General features: G+C 43.1%; 1 pseudogene; it reads right to left on the bottom strand.

Annotated features, from left to right (window-relative positions):
* Positions 1 to 6,903: 6,903 nt before the first annotated feature.
* LOC102833303 lies at positions 6,904 to 7,709 on the bottom strand (annotated as a pseudogene).
* Between the last annotated feature and the right edge of the window lie 12,544 nt (positions 7,710 to 20,253).

Genomic DNA, 20,253 nt, shown 5'->3' with positions numbered 1-20,253 from the left:
TCTCTTCAACAGATTACTTTGCCTGTGTTTTAATTGAGTTTTTTTTTTTTTTTTTTTTTTTTTTTTTTTTTTTTTTTACCCCATCTTTTTATATTGCATTTTCAGAGTTTTTCCCCCTGATATTCTGGATGCCAGATACATGATTTGCAAATAGTTTTTCACATTTTGTGGTTGGTCATCTTACTTTCTTGGTTGTTTCATGTGAAACACAAAAGTTCTGAGTTGTATTGTTGTCTATTTGACCTGTCTTGTCATTGGCTACCTTCCTTTTGGTGTTCTATCTAAGAAACCATTGGTTAAGCCACAAAGTCATGAAAATATACTCCTATGTTTCCATTCAAGCTTTAGTTCATATTTTTAGACCAACTGAATATATTTAGTTCATTTACTTCTCAGGTAGGGAAAGGCCCACAAAATCATTTGGTCTGGTCCTACCAAGGCAACCACATTTCCAGCCATCACACTGTGTTGACCTTGCAGTCAAGTGTTTATCTTTTAGCACTATGCCAGGACTCCAGTCATCACATGGTTGTTGTTAAGTGCTGTTGAGTCATTTCCAACTCAGAGTGTTCCTAAGAGTGGCTGGTGAGCTTGAACTGCCAACCTTGTGATTCAAACCGACCTTGCAATCCAGTGCATTATCCCGCAGTGCAACACCAGAAGTCCAGCCATCACAGTTGTTGTTGTTAGGTACCATCGAGTTGGTACCGACCCATAATACCTTATGCACAGCAGAACAAAACACTGCCCAATCCTGGGACAACCTCACTACTATTGCCACGCTTGAGTCCATAGATGCTGCCACTTGGCCAATCCATCTCTTCCTCTTTTTCTCTGACCCTCCACCTTATCAAGCATGATATCCTTCTCCAGTGACTGGTCCCTCCTGACAATATGCCCAAAGTAAGAGAGAAGAAAAGAGCTCTGGTAGTGAATCGGGCTACTAACCTTAAGGTCAGCAGTTCGAAACTACCAGCCGTTCCATGGGAGAAAGATGAGGCATTCTGCTCCTGTAAAGATTTATAGCCTCGGAAACCCTGTGCAGGGTCACTATGAGTCGGAACTGACTCCATGGTACTTAACAACAACAGTAACAACATGAGAGACAAAGTTTGGCCATCTTGGTCTCTAAGGAGCACTCTGGCTGCAGTTCTTCCAAAACGGATCTATTGGTTCTTTTGGCAACCCATGGCACTTTCAATATTCTCCTCCAACACCATAACTCAAAAGCATCAATTCTTCTATGGTCTTCCTTATTCACTGTCCAGCTTTCACATGCATATGAGGTTATTGAAAATACCATGGCTTAGGTCAGGCGCACCTTAGTCCTCAAGCTGATGTCTTTGCTCTTCAACACTTTAAAAAGGTCTTGTGCAGCAGATTTGCCTAATGTGATATGTCGTTTGATTTCTTGACTGCTTCTTCCGTGAGTGTTGATAGTTGATCCAAGAAGAATGAAGTCCTTGACAACTTCAATCTTTTCTCCGTTGATAAGAATGTTGTTTATTGGTCCAGTGGTGAGGATTTTTGTTTCCTTGACATTGAGATGTAATCCACACCGAAGGCTGTGCTCTTTCATCTTCATCAGTAAATGTTTTGAGTCCTCCTCACTTTCAATGATCAAGGTTGTATCATCTGCATATCACAGGTTGTTACTGAGTCTTCCTCCAATCCTGATGCCACGGTTTTTCTTCATTACAGTAGGGTTGAGTTAATGAAATGTTTGACCAAATTTGCAAGCTAAGTTTTTTTATTATTATTATTATTATTAAATGTTTTTATTTTGGATTGAGTGAAAGTTTACAGGGCACATCATCAGCTTCACATTCAACCATTCATATAGCTTGTTTCATTACATTGATTATTATCCCCTCCATATATCATCAGTTAACAGTGTTTCTCTCTATCCTCTTTAGCTTTTTTTTTTTGGGTTGGGGGGAACTTGCCTTTTTGGAATTTACAGTCTCGGCTTTTAGGGAAGGTTTTAACATTTGTCTGTGGATATCCAGGGCTCATGTATGAGATTACTAACAAGCATTACTGAATAATCAGATGAGGGACAGTTTGCTATGTCTACTAGGTGGCTAAAGTCTGATCCTCAGGGCCTATGGTTTGGACAGTCAACAACGCTTGGGCCCACAGGGTCTTGACCTCCTGACCGGGTCTGCACGGTCTGCATCAGATTCCCCCTTATTTATTGTTTGTTTAAGGGACACTGCCTGTCTTAGGCGGTCAGTGCGAATTCCTCTGTCTTACCCGTCATTGAAACTCATTGCAGCATGGCAATGGTTCTGTCTTAGGTTGCCGAGGTTCCATGTGATCCTTACCCATTTCTGTGCAGGCTAAGTTTTAAGTTGATAATTTTGAATGGCACGTGAATAATGTTATAAATTTCTTCAGAGAAAATGTTCCCCATCCCTGATTTACACCTATGATCCATTTTGTGTTAGTTGTTGTTTAGGGTATGAGATATGGGTGAGGGAGGGATCCAACTCAATGATTGACAGATGACTATCCAGCTGTCCCAGCATCATTTGAACTGCTGTGACACCCTTGTCAGAAGTCAGCTGACCATAATGGAAGGATGGCTTCTGACTCTTTTTTCTATTGCATTGGTCCATAGCCTTACACCAGCATTACCATTCTCTTGATGACTGTACCTTTGCAGTAACGTTTAAAATTGGAAAGGGTGGAGCCTTCAGCTTTGTCCTTTTCAACATTGCTTTGTCTCCCATGCATTTCCAAAGAAATTTTGAACCATCTTGTCAATTGATGCCCCAAATCAGCTTAAATTTTGAAAAGGATTGCACCTAATCTGTAGATAAATTTGGGATTATTGGTGTGAAGGAGAGCTAGAAGAATTGGGGAGGGTTCTAATTTGAGCTGGGGGATCTTGGCACTGCCTTAAAGCACAATAAAAGCAAACAAAAAAGCCAAACCCATTGCGATCAAGTTGACTCCCTCTTTAGCAACACCCAAAGGACGGGGTAGAACTATCTCATAAAGTTTCCAAGGGTATAAACTTTATGGCCTTTCTCCCATTGAGCGGCTGGTGGGTTCAAACCTCTGATCTTTTGTTTACCAGCTGAGTGCTAAACCATTAGGAAGAAATACAGAGAAGGAACAGGTGTAGAAATACGGGACTCTTTAATGATGGAGACCACAAGCTTAGTGTGATCTCTGAAGGGTCCTAGATAGCATGAACTGGCTACCTGACTCATCATATATTTTGAAGTCAGAGAGCCTTGTTGCAAGTCACAGACGAGCCAGCCACTTTCAGGTCTTATGGCTTGTGAGTGAGTCATTTTAAGCTCTTTGAGCCTCAATTATGTGGAATGAAAGAAAAGACTATTAATAGTAACACCCTTGTGTTGTCTTGAAAACAAACCAAATTGCTGTTTGTGGAAGTTCTTTGTTGGGTATGAAGAACCCCACACATGAGCAAAGTCTTCAAAGTCAGGAAGAACTGAAGTTAACTCTCTGGATTTTCTAGTTGGCCCCTGGGTGTTGGGGTAAGCTGGTCAACCTCATTTTTACCATAGTTCCTTTGAATGGAAAACGAGAGCATGACTTGATCTTTTTGGTCAGTACACTTCTCTGGAAAATGGGGATTATGGTGCTGCTGTGCATGAGTACTGAGCTGTAACCTCAAGGTCGTTGATTCGAAACTACCAGCTGCTTCACAGGAGAAAAATGAGGTTGTCTTCTGTAAAGATTTATAGCCTTGGAAACTCTACACAGGGTCTCTGGAGTCAGAACAGATTCCATGACAATGAATTTGGGTTTTCTGTTTGGTTTCATAGTTTAAAAAGTAAATGAAGCAATGTGTATGAACTACTTAGCACAGAGACTGACTGGACTCAGTGCTCAGGAAACAGAAACTATCATTATTGTGGAGTTCCTGGGTGGTACCAATGCTGAGAGTACTCAGTAGCTATTTGAAAAGTTGAGTCAACTCATTTTATTATTGTTGAAAGTAATTCTGACAATTTGAATTCACGTTTTCAATGCAAATTTCCAAAGCTCACGTTCTCATCAAGGATTCAAGCTCAAGTCCTTCCAGTCAGCTGCCCACAATGGTTGTGACTTTGGTGGCATCCTGGTGAATGTTATGAGAGTCATGTAGGCAAAGCTTCAGAGCCACAATCAAGGCCTCTGCTGATTTTGTATGTCTACTCTTTGGAGGTGAGTATTTTGTGGGATCCAAAAATGGGAGTGATAGTGCAAATACGGGAGTTCTATTTTGTGAAGATCCAAAAAAAGACCCTAAAATTCATTAGGATTATTTTTGCCAGAAGCAAGTGCAGGAAGAATGCTGCATCCTACCATGTCCTCAGATCAGCTTTGTTGTGGCAGAAGCTGCCTCTCTGCCATCTAGGACCCTTTAGAAGTCACACTAAGCTCATGGTCCCCATCATTAAAAAGTCCCATCTCTCTCCCTGTCACCATCAAGGCCCTGACACTAAGAATCAACCTGAGAACAAAGCCAGACCCCTTGTGCTAAGCCTTGAATGATAATCACCCCTAATTGGGCCTCTAGCTCTTGAATTCTCATTTAAGCACATTGTTAAAATGTTCATTTTAATCGACACCATCAACACGTCACTTCATCTATTATTCACACGGGCTGATTCAGAAGGGGCAGATAACAAGGGCTGTGAGGTACCCCGTGGGTGAACATTGAGTTCTGTTGATTTTCTTCCAATGTCTCTCCTTTCCCTCCTGCTGCAGGCTGGAATTGGACTCTTCCTCCTTGGACCATCTCAGCAGTGCTGGCTGCCTCCTCTTCCTCTTTGCCTAATGAAATGCACAGTGGGCTACCTGCAGTGTCTTCGAATCCAGTTCTAATTGGGCCACTCATCTGCTAACCTCATTGGGGAAATCAATGAGGGTGCTTCTAAAAGTTCCTGGAAAATTTCCATTATCTTTTATTTTGATCTTTCTGTCAACTTTTTGAAGTGTCCTCCCCCCACCCTCACCCCCGCTCCACTGGGAATCAAATCTCAATTTTCTGTAGAGCATTTGAGGATCTCACAACCCACTTTTACATCCCTTTCCCATCATGAGCCCCCTCCTTCTACGGTGATGACTCACCGTCCCTGAACTCCTCTGATATGGTCAGTGAAAGGCAATTCACACCACCTAGAAGACCCCTCCTCTCTCTGAGAAATGACATTACAATCCTATCAGTCTTCAGGACTTGGCTCAAATGCAACCTCAAGCAAAAGGACTCAGCATTCTTGTCCCCATCTTGGTATCCAAATGCTGCTCTCTGTGTTACCTGGCAGGCTTAGTCTCAGGATAATGGAGGAAGTGAATCCTGTTGTTGCTAAGTGCCTTTGAGTAGGTTCTGACTCACAGTGATCCTGTGTATACTTGCCAAGGTGGTGTATCTTTGCAGGAGCAGAAAGCCTCATCTTTACCTTGTGGAGTGGCTGGTAGGCTTGAACCACTGACCTTGTGGTTCCCAGTCCAGTACTTATCACACATACCGTGCTCCCTGAGTTAATCCTAGACAGAAAGAATTTCAAAAACAGCATGGGAGCCACATCATCCCAAGGCTGATTCCTTTGAGGCAGAGGTCTGACATGCTTCCACCCTCCAGCTGTTTATTTTAAATACCAGTTCAGACACTAAGCTGCCTCCTACAGCATTCTCTATTTCTCTGTTGGGTTTGATCATTCCTGGCAAGGGCCACACAGAATTCACAGGTTGTATTCCAGATGATAAGGTTTCGTAGGAAAGTAACAGGTTACAGTTCAGGATCAGAAATGCTGAAGACACAGTTCTTCGATCAGGCCATCCTCTCGCTAGCCATGCCTACAGGTGGGCCTCTCTCTGGTCCTCAGCCTCTCAGGCACCTAGCCCCTTGGACTCTGCCCTGCTCAGGCAATTTTACAAAACTCTGTTAGTTCTGCTGGTAAATTCTCAAAGGGCACTCCACTCCACCATACACCTCAGTCTGAAGGTACTCAACTCTAGTTTCATGGCTCATAAAACCCAGCTCCCCCAGTTAAGTTCCTGGAGGAACCCTACTCCACAGTGAGCCTCTTGTTTGAAGGCACTCCACTTTACATGTGCTGTGGACTAGCAAGTCCCCCACTCTGTCTCATGCTCTGGCTCTTGGTTCTGCTGCTGCCTCTCTGCCACTTCTCTGTCACACCTCTGATGCCACCACTGTGTTTCCCTGGATTGAGGAGGTTCAGTGCACAGGAATCACAGGCTCCAGTCTTGGGTCCTCTTTCTTCTTCTTCTTTTTTTTTTTTCATCGAAGGATTTTACTGCTAAACTCAGAGGAAACAGGTGCACATTGGGAAGGAAAGGAACACATAACAAACAGGTGGGAGTGTGAAAATCCCTGGTTCCTAGCTCCCTGAGGTCTTCCCTTTAGTTCCTAAGGCATGATTTCAAATTTTTTCTCCAGGTCAAGGAAATCCCTTCTGATGGGAAAGCTCTTTGTCCCAGCCCAGAGACCTGGAAGCAAAGTTGAGGGCACAGCTGATGGGAGCTAGCAGCCACTGTAGTATGCGCTGATCCCAAACAGTTCACACAGAATTTGGAGGACCTTTAGACAGTGACAACCATCTCAGAGGCCAGGGGGTGCGGCCCTAATGACAGGAGCATATTCTGAACATACCCTACTTCTTTTTTACCCCAAGGAGGTCAAGCTAAGACTGGGTCCTACTTTTGACATTCTAAGGCAAAAAACTGTCCTGAAAAGAGACAATGATTTTGACTTAGAGTCCCTTTTCAGGACTTCCTGGAGATTCTGGCTTGAGACACATCAGAAAACTACTCTCCAAAGTGGACTGTAGGACTTCTGGTAAGGGGGCGCAGCAGCAGGTCCTAGAGATCGTCCTACACTAGATTGGGGGTCTCTCACTCTCTAACTGGGTCTCTCCTTCAGCTGGAATCTTTCCCAATCTTCTCTCCCATGTTTTTTCTTTTCATTTTTTTTTTTTGGTGTCGGATGAGATTTGAGGTCCATGAAAATTGTTTCCCATACATAGTGTGCCTATAGGGCTTCTCCCCTCTGTGGGTCCTCTGATGTACCCCAAAGTTAGAGATGTCACTGAAAGCCCACCCACACTCGGCGCATGTGGATGCAGTGATGCACACCAAAGCTGGAACTCTTGCTGCAGCTCCAGGTGAGTCTGGTGATGCATCGCTAGTGTGGCACTCTGGCTGAAACTCTTGCCACACATGACCCAGCGGTATGGCTGTTTGCCTAAGTGATCTTGCTGGTGCGTCATGAGATCTGAGCCCTGCTGGGAGGAGCTTTCCTGACACTCAGGGCATTTGTAGTGCCTCTCTTCCTGGTGGATCTGCTCATGCCGGATACGGTTGGAGCTTCGGGAGAAGCTCTTGCCACATTCAGAACATTTGTAAGGCCTCTTGCTAATGTGGATTCACTGGTGCCTTCTCAGATTAGAGGAATTATTGAAAGTTTTGCCAAACTGGGCACATTTAAAGGGCTTCTCGTCCACCTCAGGCCTTGGGGGTACAATGGGATCTCCTGACTCTCCAGCTGGAGTGGCACTCCTCCATGGCTTTCTTGGGTGGGTTCCTTCTGACCTCTCTGACAGGGTCTCCTGCTTGTGCTTTTTCTCCCCATTGGAGTCATCCACTCTCCAAGGCGTACCCAGATCCCCTTCCTCAGGCAGGGGCTGTTCTGGAGTCTGCTCCTTTTCACTGCCCATCTACGAACCCTCGCTCCTACAACTCCAATAGCAACCTTGAGTCTTCTTTCTTGATGGTAGTAAGTTCCTGCTTCTGAGATGGTTCATTTTATACCCAGAAGGATTGACCAAACCCCATGTTAGAGTTCCAAGTTTTACAATCACAATTAACCTGGCTAACACTCACTCAGTGAATCATACAATGCTATCAACATCTTCCCTATCTTCTCATCTCCAGACCCACCAGGAAGCGAGGAAATACACCCAATCTGAACAGTTCCACCTAGTCGTTTGGTGGGAGTTACAAAGACTGTGGCTAAAAGAGTCATAACAAGTGAATTGCTGCACCACAACCTCCACCTGCCTGTTCATCTTCCCCACTGTGGCAGCTTGCATCTCGCTGATATGCTGGAAGCTATGTCACCAGCATTTCAAACACTAGCAGGTCAGGATTCAGTTGAAATTCCCAACTTGGAAGATGATAGACTTTGAGATCTACTTCTGAAAAGCAGCCGTGAAATCCCTATGAATCCCTACTTAAAAGGTACTCAATCTCCACAGTGGTCACAACACCAGAACTGAAAGGACCCATGACTGAAGACAGTGCAGGGCTGGACAATGGTTCACTCTGTTTTCTGTGCTGCTGTACATGGGGCTGTCCTGAGCTAGAGCTCTCTTGACAACAGCTGACAACAATTCCATGTTAAGTCTTCCTTTGGATACAAGAAATCATATATGTGTAACGTAAGTAGTCTTCACATCAAGGAGTAGCAGTGTGTCAGAAGCAATGGACTGAAAAGAGGGGCTCCAGAATGGAATCCAGAACCCCCCACTTCTTTCTCACCCTGTAATTAGAAGCAGATCTAAATCCAATAGATCACAAGAAAGAGACACTATGCTCTTGATGAACAAAAGCTGCATCAGATCAGTGACTCCCTGGATGCTTGGTCTTCTCCATAATCTAAGCCACTGACACCAGATACACAGAGCACACACTGGACTTTATTGAACTTTGTAACAGTCTCATAATGTGTTATTTCCCTCTTAATCCTTTCTAAATCCAGGTCCGGCCCAGACTCTTCCCTCCTTCTGGCTCTACCTTCAAGTGGTGATGACAGTGAAAATCCACTGCCATCAAGTCCATCCCAACTCATAAGAAAGAGGAGAACTTCCGCATGGGTTTCCAAGGCTGTAATCACTAGGGAAGCAGAGTGCCTCATCTTTTCGCCCCAGAGCTTCTGGTAGGTACAAACCATTGGCTTTTCCATTAGCAGCTGAGCGTTTAGCACTGAGACACCTGTGTTGTTTCGATATGGGTGAAACTCAGGTATTAACTAAACAGTAAGCATATTTCCCTGCCTAGGCTACTATAAAATATTTACAGAGGAGGTGGCTAAAGTTGGCTTGAAATGCAAATAGACCAGTGGATGCTTGAACAGCAGTCACGTGGTCAGAGAACCCAGCACTGGGGTCTCCTTGCCCACTCAGAGTCAAATTCCTGACATTCAGTGGGCCCTTGTCAGGCAAGTTAGCTAAGTTCAGATGCACCAGCAGGGCTGCAATCTGCCGGGGTGCTGCAGAAGGGACTCGGGTACCCAGCTCTGACGTTTGACGCTGGCAAGGCGAGGTGTGTGTTTGCATGAAAGCAGTGCCTTTACCAAGCACTCAATACATTTCAAAGTCATCTCTTCATCCACAGTTTGTGCTCAAGTACTAATGCCTACTTGGTCCAGTCACCATGGCCTCCAGAAGGCAACATCCATGTTCCACCAAGTAACAGATGGGAAGCCTTGAACAAATGACTTAATTTCTTCTTGTCTCAGTTTCCTCATCTGTGAAATGGTGTTGTTTTGAGAATTAAAGAGAAAATATAAGTGAATTGTTTACTACAGTGCCTGGACCTTTGTTAGTTTCCAATAAAGATCATCTTTTACTGATTTTCCTGTATGATTTCACCGAGATGATAGGCTTGGAAACACATTGTGGCGAGTAGATCAGTTATGGAGGTTACGTCTGTTCGCTTCAAATAAAGGCCTGGCATGGATCTGACAGGTAATATTCCTGTATTATCACCTACTGTCAGGTCGGTTCTGGCAACTTCCAGAAGCTAGGAAAAGGCAATGAAGGCTTCTGCCCGCAAGCGTGCAGAGGGGGCGTAGTGAACTTTCTTGATTTTGGACTTCTAGTCTTCGGACTTGTGAGAGAATTCATTTCTGTTACTTTAAACCCCTCACCCAACCTCTATTGCTGTTAATTTTGACTCATAGAGATCCTATAAGAGAGGGTAGAACTGCTTCTTAGGGTTTCAAAGACAGCAAATCTTTACAGAAGCAGACTTCCTCATCTTAGTCCCAAGGAGCAGCTAATGAGTTTGAACCACCAACTTTGTGATTAGAAGCCCAATGCTCAACCCACAGAACCACCAGTGCTCCCTTTAAGCCCCTTGGCTTGTGATAATTTGATGTACTAGCCCTAGGAAATGAATACAGGGGAAATGTGAAACGTGGTTACAAGATGCACAGAACCACCAGAAAGTTAGCTGCTAACTTCTTCTTCAGTCAGATAGATAAGATTATCCAAACCAAACCAAACCAAAAGCTCTACAGTCTACTGGTGCCATCATTTTCAGTGCAGTTGGGCATCATGTGAGGATAAATGAAATTGTCAACATTTCACTAGCACTGTGTGGTGCCACAGGATAATGCACTGGATCGCAAGGTTGCTTTGAACCACAAAGTCTGCAGTTCAAACCCACTAGCTGCTCCTTGGCAACTCTCTACAGGGTTGCTATGAGTTGGAACTGACTTGACGGCACTTAACAAATGTGCCAGGCATGGTTCTAAGGATTTTATACACATTGCTTCATTTATTCACCAAACTGATGCTGGTGGTAATATTATTTTCATCCCCATATTCCAAATGAATAAACCGCATGAAGCCAAGGAAAGCTCGGCAACTTAACCAAGGTTACATGGCCAATTAATGGTGGCACTAGATTTTGAACCCAGGAAGTCTGGCTTGGAGTTCATGATTATCTTGACCCCTATGATTGGTAGCCTATCAATCTTTTGTTTGAGTAAAGTTTCCTTTTTGTAATCTAATTTTTTGTGTGTTGTGTTGGCCCAGCTTCCTTACACACAGCACTGTGCCAGAGATGGGCATTGTAACTTAGTGCAGTTCTGCTAACTCAGAAATTCCTCAACACTGAAGAACAGCATTGACGGAGCTGGGCCCACAACTGGTTGGAGATGAGCCTTCACATGCTTTGGACTCAGCCTTTGATGGCACCTGTGTGCGCTGACATTGCAAAGCCCCAAGCAATCACAACTCCTTTAGCGCACATTTACTTAGCCCTGCTAGCGTAGTGGATTATGAGCTGGGCTGCTAACTACAAGGTCAGCAGTTCAAATCTACCAGTCACTCTGTGGGAGAAAGATGAAACTTTCTGCTCCTGTAAAGATTTACAGCCTGAGAAATCCTATGCAAGGTTGCTATAGTTGGAACCAACTCTGTGGCATACAACCACTAGTTAGCTCCTGTGTATACCTTTGATAAATCACAGAGTACCCTGATTTGTCTGCTCACTGAAAGGTCAGTGGGAGAAAGATGTGGCAGTCTGTTTCTGTAGTGGAAACCTATGGGGAAGCCCTATCTTTTCCATAGGCTTAATTTAAATCAGAATCAATTCAATGGAAATGAGCAATCCCAGTAGTATATCTACTTCTTCACTTTGAGCAGTTGCCAGACCCATGAAGGCAACAATTTGGAGACAGTGACAGGTCCTTTAGGGAACCCACCAAAGTACAAACATGGCACGAGTTATGAGTGTTTAGTAGCTCATCCCCCATCCATATTGACCATGCTGACAGATCTTTAAACAGTGGATCTATGTACATATTTTTGAGTACTTACTGAAGGGGATATGTATGCATGGTTCATGTAACAACTGGGCTCTCCCTACCCCTAGAGTCCTCCTAAGACAGGTTCACACTCCATTCTACAGACTCTGGAAGCCTGGTACTCTGACTTAAATGTCTGTACTTTTCCATTGATGACGTGGTGTGGGTAGATTCATATTTCCATCCTCACCTCTGCCCCGGGTTCCTCCTTCTTCTGAGTGAGCTCAGTTCATGCCTGCTGCCTCTGTGTCTACTGTGTCCCATGTAGGTACACATGTGAAACTCAGGCCTCATCTGAACTGTCAGATGCACGTTCACAAATGCACAGGGTTTATGCATGTAGTCAACTTCCTGAGAGATTGGAAAAGAGGGCTTGTTTATCCCAATAAAATCAGAATCATGCATTTGTCAGATGTTCGGTTCCTTGACTCAGAGGGTACCACTGCCCAGTCTGCCCTGCTTCTCAGCAAACTCCTTTCTCTCATTGCGCCACACACCCAAGTCTCTATCACATTCTAGGGTTAAGTGTACCAACTTTCTCTTGGGTTCCTTCCTTCTGCATTCAGGGTTACTGTCTTATTGGTTTACACTTAAGAGCTCATTTAGGTGAATTCTAAACACAGATCCTTTATTGTTCAAGAAGAATTGAGGTGCCAGCTCTAGAGATAATCTGTCTCTCATCCATAGACACAAACACGTACATGCATATGTTGTTGCAATTGAGTCAGTACTGACTTATAGTGACCCTATGCACAACAGAATGAAATGCTGCCCGGTCTTGGGCCAACCTCACAATCGTCACTACGTTTGAGCCCATTGATGCTGCCACTCTGTCAATTCATCTCGCTGGGGTCTTCCTCTTTTTCTCCAACCCTCCCACTTTACCAAACATGATATCCCTCTCCAGTGACTGGTCCCTTCTGACCATATGTCTGATGTATGAGAGACAAAGTTTGGCCATCCTGGCCTCCAAGAAGCACTCTGGCAGCACTTCTTCCAACACAGATCTGTGCATATATCATCTCATTTATCAACATGGTAGGTTTCAAAGACCCGGTCATTACATGAAAATTGATGGTATGCTAAAATGGAGATTGACCATCAACTTACAAAATGGAGGATCGTTACAGCGTTCATAGCAACCAAACAATATCATTATATAACTTTCAAACCACTGAGATTCATGGCCCAGCCAAGTTGATACATAACTTTAACCAGCATAACCAGCATTACTCTTGTCTTGCACACTGATGTTACTACCAGATGTACATCATCAAAGCACAAAATAGTAGATGTTTTACTATTGTCCTAATCATGAGCCATCAGATAATGAGAGTCAATAAATGAAGAATAAAAGATCCCTGGTGGCATAGTGGTTAAAGTGCTTAGCTGCTGATTGAAAGGTCAATGATTTGAACCCACCAGTGTTCCATGGGAGAAAAATGCATCTGTAAAGACTTACAGCCTTGGCAGTCCTACTCTATCCTACAGGGTTGCTATAAGCCAGAACCAATTCAACAACTGTAGATTGAGATCGTCTTTGTGTGTGTGTGTGTGTATAAATATATATACATACACACACACCCTTTAATTTTGCTAAATCCTTCCTCTGACAGATGCTCAAGTTGGGACAGGAGATATGGATGGATGGTGAGCAGGAACAAGAATATTTACTAATAATATAGAAACACAGCTAACTCCATCAGACTCTTGCTCGCAGTGTCTACAATAAGTTACTCAAATGAACACAAATCCTCATATAGAGCCAACATTTGAGTCTTAGTCCTGATGAGGCTGAAGTCCATGTCCTTAACAAGAAATAAGTTAGAAGTACAGAAGTACAGTTGAAGCGCCCCTTAGATGTCATGGTGGTGAGTCTTCATCTCTCTTACATCTGACATGGTATCAGCAGGTTCCGTCCCTGAAGAAGGACAACAGGCTTGGTAAAGTAAAGGATAAGCCCAATAAAGGAAGACCCCCAAGTAGATGGACTGGCACAGTGGCAGCAGCCGTGGGCTCAAGAGTAACAATTGTGAAGATGCTACAGGACTGGGCAGTGTTTCGTTCTGGTGTGTACAGGGTCGCTATGAGTCAGAACAGACTCTACAGCACATAATAGCAACAAGTCACAGTTATAACAAAACTGGTTTTGTTTTCTTTGTGATTTGAATCTTTTACTCTTAAAGCACTGTAAGATGACAAAAGGTAGATGTCATTAATAACATTACCACCATGATGACTGTTTTCATCATCACTTTCCAAGGCTAACTTAACTGTGTCCCAGTCTGTGGATCTATGGCCTTCAGAGTTGGACACTTCTTTGGTCCCATGGTACTTTGCACAAACAACTTCTCTCAAGGTCAGATTTCTGCTTGATTATGCATGTATGTGTTGCCTTTGTATACTCTGAATGTCATGAATATCATCTTAATAAGTACGATACCTTGAACATCTTAGCTGCCCACTAAATTTAAATTATAGTGATCTGGACTTATAACTTGAACATGGGCCTTACATACGCACCCTGCGATTTCAACTCCAGTCTTAGATAACATTTTGATGGGAATTATCAGCCACTGGATTTCTGTCTACCAGTAAGATTTTTCATATTTGATGGCATTTTAATTCTCAGCTTTTATTGTCACTAACATTGAATTGACTTGATCAAGACAATGTGAAAAATAGCCTCATCCTGGGCCAAGTAAATGTATTCCACAATTTGACACCAGAATATCTAGGGCCCTTTTTCTTTAGTTTAATCTTTAAATAGCCCCTTTGTTTGACCCAGACTATTAACCTCAGCTGGGCCAAAATTCATCCAGTTCCAGGGCAATAATACCAGAGGGCTTCAAAGGTTTGGGGAAAAAATGGAATCGAAAGGTAATGAAATTCTTCCATGAAATTTTTTGAAGTCCCCTCATATCTTACATCCCTTCTCTGAACTTCTAAGATATATTTGAGACTTGGACTGCCATAGAACATTGTTTTCTTCCTTGTAAGAAATGAATCTCTCAAAGGATAGGGGTAATACTTGAACAACATGATGAACATAAATATTGTCACTAAAATATACATGTGCATTGTTGAAATGTCAAATGTTTTGTTATATATGTTTTACTGCCAAGAAAAAGCAAGGGGGTGTGGGAGGGGAGCTAGTACTTTCTTTGTTTTATGGAGCCATGAAATGAATCATTGCATCTAATGATTGGCAAGGTATGTCCTATGCCAAATATGGTTCACAGTCTGTTTTTATAAACAAAATTTTATTGGAACATAAAAATGAATGAAACCTCTCCGAATTTTCAAGAGTGTACCCCATTTGTTGTCATTTTACTGCTCCAGAAAAATTATGATAATATCTCTGTATATTATATATTTTTATTCTACTGGGTTTTGTGGAGTCCTGGTGTAGCACCGTAGGATAAGCACTCGACCGCAAGGGCAGTTTGAACTGCAAGGTCAGTGGTTCAAACTCACTAATGGCTCCTCAGAAAACCTATACAGGGTTGCTATGAATTGGAACTGACTCTATGGCACTTAACACCACTACCAACAATGATGGGTTTTGTAAACAAACAAAAGCAAATCTAACACTGGAAGCACTCATCTATGCCAAGCCACTTAGAAGACAGCTATATGGTCAACTTACTGAAAGAGATCCATATTTGTGCTCCTTCCAAAGAAAAGTGATCAAATAGAATGTGTAAATTATCAAACAATACCATTAGTATCACATGCCAGTAAAATTTTAGAAAATTCAAAAGTGGTTGCAGCAGTACAACTACAGGGAACTGTCAGAAATTCAAGATGGATTCAGAAGAGAACATGAAAGGAGGACTATCATTGTTGATGTCAGAGAGATCTTGGCTGAAAGCAGAGAATACCAGAAGGAGTGCATCAAGTAGGCCCTGACCCCTTATTAATCATCTTGCATTTTGTCCCAGATGGTGCCAGTAACAGCTCTTTTCTCCCTTAGCTTCAGCACAGCATCACTTAGATTCCTTATAATCATGGCATGTAGCAATAAGCAAAGGAAACTTTTAGGAATCAAAAGTTTCACTTTCCATGACATGGTGTTCCTTCTGTTATAAAATCCCTCACTTTCATGAGTTCAGAAACATTGCAGTGAACCCCATTTCTGACACCAACTGTAAAAAAACTGACCCCAGCCATTTTCTCCACCACAAGAGTCTCTACCTCAAGAATCTATTCTATTGCAATGGCCACACAAATGTAAAGATGCCCTACTCACAGTTATGGATTTATTAGGGAAGTTAGCAGTTAAAATAGAGTGTCAGAAAATACACAGTTCTAGTCCAGTCATCCTCTCCTTAGCCATGCCCACAGGTTGTCCTCTCTCTGTCTGGGCAATGGTATAAAACTCTTTCTTTGAGGGCTGCTGATAAATGCCTGCAGGGCATACCCTCCAATCATAAGCCTCAGCCTTGAAGACTCTTGGCTCTGGCTTGGTGGGTCAGCAGACCTAACGCCCCCAGTTAAGTGCCTGGAGGCACCCCATTCTGCAAAGTTCCTCAGTTTCATTTTTTCCATGGGCTGGGAAGCCCACTTCTCTGTCTTGTGCTCTAGTTTTGGGTTCTGCTGCTGCTATGACAGTCTTCTGATGCCACAGATTTTTGTCCCTGGGTCAAGGAGGATCAGTGCACACTGATCTCAGGGTTCAAATGACACCTCTACTCCTGGCTCTTCCCTGATGGTAGTGAGATTCCCACCTCATGCCACTTAGATAACTCATTTTAATGTGACCAATCACAATTAGCCCTGTTACTACTCCCAGCGGAATCATGTAATCCGTCAACATCTTCCCACACCTTTTCTTACCCAGACCCATCAGGAAGAGGTTGATTAGTAGGCATTTTCAAAGACCATGACTAGAAGAGACATTGAATAATTCAGTACTCCACAATTATAGATTACATACATAATCCTCAAAACTGGACCAGTAAACAACATCACGATAAACAGAGAAAAGATTGAAGTTGCCAAGGAGTTCCTTTTAGTTGATCCACAATCAATGCCCATGGAAGCAGCAGTCATGAACTCAAATGATGTATTGTGTTGGACAAATCTGCAAAAGACATCTTTAAGGTATTAAAAATGCAGCTGACAAAAACCATGGTATTTTCCATTGCCTCCTATGCACCGACAGTGAATAAGGAAGACCAAAGAAGAGCTGATGCCTTTGGATTCTGGTGTTGGCAAAGGATATTCACTGTGCCGTGGACTGCCAGAAAAATGAACAAATCTGTCTTGGAAGAAGTACAACCAGAATGCTCCTTAGATGTGTTGTCAGGAGGGACCAGTCCCTGGAGAAAGCCATTGTGCTTAGGAGAGTGTAGGGTCAATGATACAGAAGGAAAACTCTCAGTGAGCAGGACTGACACTGTGGCTGTAACAATGGGCTCACACAAGGTAGCAATTGTGAGGAGGGTGTAGGACCAGGCAGTGTTTCATTCTGTCCTGTACACAGTCCATATGAGTCAGAACCACTCAGCAGCAGCTAACAACAACAAACCTGCATTATGTGTACTTCCATCACACCAAGGGCAGATCTTGGCCATATCTCTTTTCTCATAAAATCATGTTTATCAACTAACATGTTAATGTTTTAAATTCCTTTTTTAAACACAGTGCATGGTATATAATAAGTACGTATTTATTGAATAAGGAAACAAATGGGTTAAACAATGTTCCCCACAAGATGCCCACATCTTAATCCTCAGAACCTATGAGTGTTACCTTACAGGACAAAGGGGACTTTGCCAATGTGAAGTTAACACAGATCTAGAGATAGCCATCCCTAGAAAGACCTGCTTGAAAGATTGGCTTCTGGGAAAGTAGATTTTATGGAGTTTCCTGTCTTTCTGAGAGCTGACAAGAGAGACTCAATGGGTCTAAACTACTTGTACAAACAAGACAGTTAATGATGAACTCCTACTTTTCATCTGGGGGTCTGCAGATTGAGGCATGCTAGGCCATCGGAGCCTATGTGACCAGTGCCCAGTATAAACCTTGGGTGTCTCTAATAAACTTCTCTGGTAAACAGTACCTTACAATGTGGCCACATTGGAATGGTCAAGGAGTTTGGTTGCCTTGAGGTTAATGGAAAGGTAGGTGGTTTGAATCCACCTGCCACTCCATAGACAAGGCTGTCTGCTTCAGTAAAGATTTTCAGCCTTGAAATCCTTAGGGGGAAGTTCTACCCCATCGTACAGGGTCAGTGTGAGTTGGAATCAGCTCAACGGCAGTGAGTTTGTTGTTTCAGTTGGTTTATGGGAAAGCCATAAGGAGAGGGCTCTTGGAAGTTTGCAGCTGCTTTCCTCCAGACTTCACCTCATGTACTGTATCTTAAGGGTATCTGGTTTCAAAGAATGAAATCTGACAGCCTTATGGCCTGCAGATGCTCCAGCCATACAGAACTTAATTCAAGCTTGTACCTAAAATTTAAGTTTTCAGATGTAAAATTAGCCTTGAGTATCTCTGATGGTTGACCCACCAAAGTTCACAAAAGCAGAGTATATTTCAGTGCTTTGGGGCCCCTTCCCTCAGCCAGCACAGGAAGAACAGAAATTCCCTCACAGGGACTTTCGTAGGCATGCCCCTTAATGGCTAGTAGTGATGTCATGGCCCAAGAGCTTCAGTAAGCAGTTTCTATTTATAATGGTTCTCTCCCTGCTTACATAGGCCTGCTGCCATGCATATATGACATACTGCTACTGTCTCTTGTGGTTGTAGGAGGAGAGTCCTTTGTCGTTAGTGCCCTATAGAAAGGTCATCTTGTGGAGGTAGAACTTTGGAAGAATTCCATCATGGCTTCCTATCGATGATTTCTCTAACCCAGGTGATCTGTTTGTTTTGTATTGTTTTCACTCTTATTTAAGATTTAATAGTCTTTAAAATATTTATGTATGTGAAGATTATCTCTCGTCTCCCCTAGAACAATCTTAACCTTGAGTACCACTGTACGCTGAGCCCTATGGCTGGCAATGGTCTGCAATGCATTTCCATTCAGTTGCAAACTCCACATAGATGGCATCCCTATTACTAGGACCCCCACTTGTATGCTGAGCCCAATGACTCGCAGTGATCTTGGTAAGTGTCGTCGATTCTTTTCTATATAGGGTTTCCAAGGAACAACTGGTGAGCTTGAACCACTGACCTTGCAGGTCAAACTGACTGCAGTTCAGCACAGTAACCCACAGCACCACAACAGGACTCTGGTAATAGTCTTGTTGTTGTTAGGTGCCATCGAGTCAGTACTGACTCATAGTGACCATATGCACAGCAGAGCAAAACACTGCCCGATCCTGGGCCAACCTCACTATCGTTGCCACGCTTGAGTCCATCGATGATGCCACTTGGCCAATCCATCTCGTTGGGGGTCTTCCTCTTTTTTCTGACCCTCCACCTTACCAAACATGATATCCTTCTCCAGCGACTGGTCCCTCCTGACAATATGTCCGAAGTATAAGAGACGAAGTTTGGCCATCTTGACCTCCAAGGAACACTCTGGCTACACTTCTTCCAAAATGATCTGTTGGTTCTTTTGGCAGCCCATGGCACTTTCAATATTCTCCTCCAACACCATAACTCAAAAGCATCAATTCTTCTACGGTCTTCCTTATTCACTGTCCAGCTTTCGCATGCATACAAGGTTATTGAAAATACTAGGGCTTGGGTCAGGCGCACCTTAGTCCTCAAGCTGACATCTTTGCTCTTCAACACTTTAAAAAGGTCTTGTGCAGCAGATTTGTAATACGTTGTTTGATTTCTTGACTGTTCCTTCCATGAGTGTTGATAGTTGATCCAAGAAGAATGAAGTCCTTGACAACGTCAATCTTTTCTCCGTTGATAAGAATGTTGTTTATTGGTCCAATGGTGAGGATTTTTGTTTTCTTTACATTACGATGCAATCCATACCAAAGGGTGTGTCTTTGAACTTCATCAGTAAATATTTTCAGTTTTCTTCACTTTCAGCAAGCAAGGTTGTATCATCTGGATATCACAGATTGTTAATGAGTCTTCCTCCAATCCTCATGCCACATTTTTCTTCATAGAACCCAGCTTCTCAGATTTTTTATTTGCTCAGCATACAGGTTGAATAAGCATGGTGCAAGAATACAACCTTGTTGCAGTAGTCAGGGACCCCTAATGCAATTCCACTCAGTTGCAAACTCTACACAGATGAGGATCACATTGTTGGTGGCTCCCAAGTGTTACCTGGTGCAGGCTGTATTCAAATCCCTGGGTTCTTCGTCAAGTTTACAAACAATGGAGTATATTACTTACTGTTAAAAGAAAGAGGATTGTAGCTGAGAAAGGATTATGCTGAGGAATTACATTCATTTAACCTCCTTCTGTGAAAAGAAATGAAAAAGAATGAACACGAAGAGAACAAACTCCTTCTAGTCATCCTGCCCTAAACAAGTTAGCAAGCTCCCACAGTTTTGCTGATGCATTCTTCTGCCTGGAATGATTTTTTTCTTGGCTCCCTTTCTCACCATTGCTTCCAGAAGAATTTTTCAGAGCCCTGGCGCACTGCTGTAGGATAAGCACTGGACTTCTAACCTCAAGGTCAGTGGTTCAAACCTACCAGCTGCTTCTCAGAAACCCTATACATGGTCACTATGAGTTGGAACTGACTCCTTTGCACTTAA

The sequence above is a fragment of the Chrysochloris asiatica genome, unplaced genomic scaffold (assembly GCF_000296735.1).
Source record: "Chrysochloris asiatica unplaced genomic scaffold, ChrAsi1.0 scaffold00001, whole genome shotgun sequence".
NCBI lineage: Eukaryota > Metazoa > Chordata > Mammalia > Afrosoricida > Chrysochloridae > Chrysochloris > Chrysochloris asiatica.
The sequence above is the reverse complement of the archived record's forward strand: the minus strand, read 5'-3'. Positions and strand labels throughout refer to the sequence as shown.